Consider the following 6000-nt stretch of genomic DNA (forward strand, 5'->3'; position numbering starts at 1 on the left):
ATGGGTGATGTAGAGCCGAGTTATCTAAATCACTAGACCCACCGCTGTTGTAAGCCTGGGACCCATATTCAATAGTTAAACTAAAAAAAAAAAAGATTTCCCTTCATTCTGCCACTGCATTTGTAAGGCAATGGGGGGGGGGCTCCCCTAGATATCAAAGCCCCCATCCCCGCCCCAGCCCATGGACGCTGGATGTTTCAAGGGAGAAATGAGACTTGAATGTTTGAAATGGGGACTATCTTGAAAGTCTGACAAGATGGACTAAATACTTTGCAATATTGGCCTGAATTCTGGGGTCAGTCCTCTGTCATAAATGTGACTTACTTTCTTTCTAGATCCTTTTTTTTTTAATTTGCTTTTTGGGTGGGCTGGAGGGATAGCACAGTGGTTGGGCGTTCGCCTATCACGCAGCTGACCGGAGTTCGATTTCTCCGCCCCTCTCGGAGAGCCCGGCAAGCTACCGAGAGTATTGAGCCGGTGTGGCAGAGCCTGGCAAGCTACCCGTGCGTATTGGATATGCCAAAAACAGTAACAATAAGTCTCTCAATGAGAGACGTTACTGGTGCCTGCTCGAACAAATCGATGAGCAACGGGATGACAGTGGGGCTTTTTGGGTCACACCCGGCAATGCACAGCGGTCACCTCCTGGCTTTGCACTCAGGAATTACCCCTGGTGGTACTCAGGGGACCATATGGGATGCTGGGAATCAAACCCGGGTCGGCCGCATGCAAGGCAAACGCCCTACCCGCTGTGCTATCGCTCCAGCCCCCTCTAGGTCCTTCTAGTCCCTCAGTCATTGACCTGGGTGGTCATGACCTCATGCCAAGCCCCCACCTCTCTGTCTGCAGCCTGCCTGTGGCAGGAGTTTCTGCAGAGCTGGGCAGGGTGAGGTGTGTGTGTGTGTGGGGGGGTGTACTGGGGTGCAGAAAGTGAGGTGCAGGCGCCCAGCCATGGGCAGCTGGGAGCCTGTCTCCACCATCTGGAGCAGGAAAAGCAGATCTGGGCAAGATTCTTCTTAAATCACTTTTTATCACCTAGTGTTTTTGTTTTGTTTTGTTTTGTTGCTTTTTTGGGTCACACTCAGCAATGCTCATGGGTTGCTCCTGGCTCTGCACTCAGGAATCACTCCTGGCGGTGCTCGGGGGACCGTATGGGATGCTGGGGATCAAACCCCGGTCAGCTGCAAACGCTCTCTCTGCAGGACTGTCGCTCTGGCCCCTCACCTAGTGTTTTTGATATTATTTTAATTTATTGGTGCCCGCTCGAGCAAATCGATGAGCAATGGGATGACAGTGACAGTTAATTTAATTTAATTTTTAACTGAGTCACTGTGAGATACGCAGTTGCAAAGTTGTTCACGGTTGGGTTTCAGTCATACAATGTTCCAACACCCGTCCCTTCGCCGGTGCACATTTCCCACCACCAGTGTCCCCAGTTTCCCTACCCCCCACCCCCACAGTCTGCCTCTATGGCAGGCACTTTTCTTCTCTTGGGATAATTTATTTATTTATTTATTTATCAGTGTTTTAAATTTTATTTATTTATTTTTCTTTTTTTTAATTTTTTTTATTGAGTCACCATGTGGAAAGTTACAAAGTTTTCAGGTTTAAATCTCAGTTATACAATGCTCGAATACCCATCCCTTCACCAGTGCACATATTCCACCACCAAGAACCCCAGTATAGCTCCACCCCGCACCCCCACACCCCTAACCCCCCCACGCCCCTAGCCCCTCCCACCCTTAGCCCCCCCGCCTGTGTAACTAATAAATTTCACTTTACTTTCACTTTGATTGCATTCAATATTTCAACAAAACTCACTATTATTGTTTGGATATTTTTTTTAAGAAAAAAATATCTAGTAAAAACCAGTTGGGAAAGGTTTTTAGCTGAAATTTCTTCCTTTGATCCTGCCGTCCAGTTCCCCAGACACCACCTGTAACAGTTCCTGGTCATCCTTCCAGAAGTGGGGTGTGAGGAAGCAGTCAGGAAGACTCTTAAACCTTGTGGGTTTCTTTTTCTTTTTCTTTTCTTTTTTTGGGGGGATGGGGGAGTGAGAGGGTTTGTTTGAGCCACACCCAGTGGTGCTCAGGGCTTACTCCTGGTCTCTGCACGCAGGGAGCACTCCTGGCAGACTCGGGGGACCAGATGGGATGTCGGGGATCGAGCCTGGGTGGACCGTGTGCAAAGCTGAACTATCTTTTCAGCCCCATTCTCTGTGGGTCTTAAACTAAGTTTTTCACTCGGCTTGTGTCAAGCCTATGTCCCAAAGCACAGGGAACAGCAGCTCTAGCCCTGCCAGAGGGAACCGCCTGTCGAGTTCACCTCACTTCGTGCTCAGCTGCGCTGGTGAGTTTCTGGGACCAGCCTCTCTCCCTGGCGGGGACAGCCTCTGCAGGCTGGGTGCCTTCTCGGTCCAGGATAATGGGCTTTTGCGCTTCCTCCTCCTCAGCCACAGTTTTGGGGCTGCCAGGTGGTGCTCAGGGCTTACTCCTGGCTCCACACTTAGGGGTCACTCCTATAAGGCTCAGGGGACCATGTACGGTGCCAGGGATTGAACCCAGGTCCACTGTATGCAAGGCAAACACCTTCTTTTCTTCATCACTCTTCCCTGAAATATTACAATTCATAAAAATAAAATTCATAAAATAATAAAATTCATTTTATTGCTTATTTTTAGCTCATTGGGTTTCTCTACCTTATTCATATTGGTGGGCTGGAGTGATAGCACAGTGGGTAGGGCGTTTGCCATGCACACGGCTGACCCGGGTTCGATTCCTCCATCCCTCTCGGAGAGCCCAGCAAGCTACCGAGAGTATCCTACCTGCACGGCAGAGCCTGGCCAGCTCCCCGTGGCGTATTCGATATGCCAAAAACAGTAACAACAAGTCTCACAATGGAGCCGTTACTGGTACCCACTTGAGCAAATCAATGAGCAACGGGATAACAGTGATACAGTGATTTATATTGTTAACTTCTGTTCCTTATAACTCTCTGCCTACTATTTTCCTAATGTTTGATTTGCTGCTTTTACCTGACTTCTTGCAATGAAAAGACGTTTCAGCTATTTTTCTCCTTTAAACTTTTCAGTTTTATCTCTTGTTCTTTTTTTTCTTTTTTAAGCTGAGGCAACAATGGTTTACAACAGTTTAAGTGTTCATGTTTTGGTGGTGAGTGTGACCACACCACACCAGCCACTAAAGAGTTAATAACCCTCCACAGCCACCCAATGCCCCCACCCCCAACACCACACTCTCTCCAAACTTGGAAACCTCAATTCTCAGTATCCAAAGGTTTGTTTCTAAAATTTTCTAGGAGTAGCTGTAAGTTCTGATAAGCTGTATCTCCCCTCCCCCAACAAAGCTTAAAATATTTAAAAATTTTCCCGTGTGATTTCTTCTTTGCATCATAGGTCAGTTAGAAACATTTTGTTCAATTTCTAGAAGTTTGGAGATTTGAGATGACTCCACCCACTGCTCCTCTTGATATGAAACTCAGTTACATGTGACCAGAGAATCTAACTGTGAATTTTAAATTTTGGGGGGAGGTTTTAAATTTTGTGTCATCTTTTCTTTGGGCTAGGTTACTTTTAAAAATCATTTTTATCATTCCAGTTTTGTTACACATGGTGATAAAATGAAAAACCATGCACGTCAGCTCCTTAATATATTTAAAATATATACTACATTTCTATTCCTCTGTTTCCCATCCATTCCCTTCTATTAACTTTTAAAAATTGATATGATTCCAATGATTCATATATAATTACAAATGTATAAATAATACATTCTATTTTTATAGGTTAAAAACTTTATAAATATATAAAGACTATAAAAATATGTGCTATATATTTTTCAACTTGTGTGAGCGTGGAACAGTTTTTGAGATGTATCCATTTCTATAAGATACGGTTCATTCATTTCAACGGCTTGGGTTCTTTTATGCTTGATTAGGTCATATCTCCTTACTGAGGCTGCGTAGGTGGTTTCCAGTTTTTTGCAACAAGAAATCTTTAGTAATCTTGTGAAATTTGTTCACGAGGCTTGGAGTAGTAGCCCTTGAGCACCCTTGGTTGTGACCCCAAAACCACGAGAAAAAAGAAAGATCACTGGTAAAGCTACAGGAGATTTTTTTTTCTTTTTGGGTCACACCCGGCGATGCTCAGGGGTTACTCCTGTCTCTGCACTCAGGAATTACTCCTGGCAGTGCTCAGGGAAGCATATGGGATGCCGGGGATTGAACCCGGGTCGCCCTACTATGAGCTCTGGCTCATTCCCTGGAAATTTATATTCTCAACCAGGTGCGAGAATTATATGAATTATTTTTTTCCTACATTTTCAGAGACTTTTTCTTGTCATCTGTTGTCATGGTGAGTGATATCAGTTTATCTTCCCAAGTTGCTCCATTTTTTGAGTGTCCCAGGATTGAATCTTTTGGTGACTGTCATTTATTGTTTGCTGCTGAACTTGGTTTCTAACTATTTAGAGCTCTGGCCAAGGAGATGTTCTGTGTGAAGTCTCCCTGGCCAGCGTCACGGGTAGTTTGAACAACATGGAAATTTGAAGTTGGTGGTTTCCATCCACTTCTCTGCTTTAGAACGGGTTGTGTAAATTGGAGCTGGAGAGATCATGTAGAGAAAAGACATTTTTCTCGAACATGTCTGACGTTGATTTTAACCCCAGTACATGGCGCCAGGCACACGCAGCGCCAGGAGTGATCCCTGAGCACAGAGCCAGAAATAAGCCCTGAGCACAGTTTAGGTGCATGCCCCAACCCCCAGCCCCAAATAAATAAATTAAGTAAATAACTTAAGTAAATGTCACTTTCAAGAGAGAGGAAATATTTAACTTAAATGTGTTTTTATTAATTTTTGAATATTATAGCTATGTCTTAGAAAAATTTATTTTAATTGAACAATGTATAATTTATTATGCATTGCGTAATTATTATTTTAAAAAATTTTAGTCTTAGGTACCATTACTCACAGTACTGCTAGTGATAGGGTTTTATGCATACAATGTTCCATTTATACTTAATATATTACTGAAGTATATTTATTTGTACTTATTATATTATTTCAATCATGAATTAAAAATAAGTTGATAATTAACAAAAATAAGATTAATAATTGCACGGCAGAGCCTGGCAAGCTCCCCGTAGCGTATTCGATATGCCAAATACAGTAATAAGAGTGGGTCTCATTCCCCTGACCCTGAAAGAGCCTCCAATACAGCACTGTTTGGAAGGACGAGTAAGGAGAGGCTGCTAAAATCCCAGGACTGGGACAAATGGAGACGTTACCAGTGCCCACTTGAGCAAATCGATGAACAATAGGATGACAGTGATACAGGGTAGTTATATTGACATTGGATATTTTTCTTTTTGGGTCACACCTGGCAATGTACAGAAGTTACTCCGGGCTCCACACTCAGGAATTACGCCTGACGGTGCTTGGGGGATGCTGGGAATCGAACTCAGGTCGGCCGTGTGCAAGGCAAAAGCTCTACCCGCTGTGCTATCACTCCTGCCCCTGGCATTGAATTTTTTGAAAGATAAGAAAATGCAGATAAGTGAAAGGAAGATAATAAAACATACCACCCAGATTTAACAGTAATTCAAATTTGAACATGTATCCTTCCAAACATTTTCCCATTTAATAGCCATTTCTTTTTTTTTTTTTATTTAGATATAGGAATACTGCTATTTATTCAGTCACTGATTAAGTTGATTGACAGTAGCCATTTTTTGGTTATTCAGGAAACGTGTTTAAAAAAAGCAACTTTATTCCACTCTGTGCTCGGGCAGACCATCGTATCGTTTCGTTCGCTGTGAAATATTTTCCAATTTGTAAATAACTGAAAAACTATGACACATATTAGGCAGAAAGAAAGACAATTTTCATGAACTCTTCCTCTATTTTCTTCTTTGCCTCTACTTTTTCCCCTTGTTATGTAGAAAGGATGAAAGGATGATAGAAAAAGGAGGAGGAGTTTGGTAGGA

The 6000-nt window shown here is 43.1% G+C and overlaps 1 protein-coding gene across 2 annotated transcripts in view; it reads left to right on the forward strand.

Moving 5' to 3' along the window:
- The window catches only part of FBXO36 (F-box protein 36), a 93701-nt gene that overhangs the window by 76413 nt on the left and 11288 nt on the right, over window positions 1-6000 (forward strand). The gene's annotated exons all lie outside the window — the stretch shown is intronic.

Source organism: Sorex araneus, chromosome X, assembly GCF_027595985.1.
Source record: "Sorex araneus isolate mSorAra2 chromosome X, mSorAra2.pri, whole genome shotgun sequence".
Classification (NCBI taxonomy): Eukaryota; Metazoa; Chordata; class Mammalia; order Eulipotyphla; family Soricidae; genus Sorex; species Sorex araneus.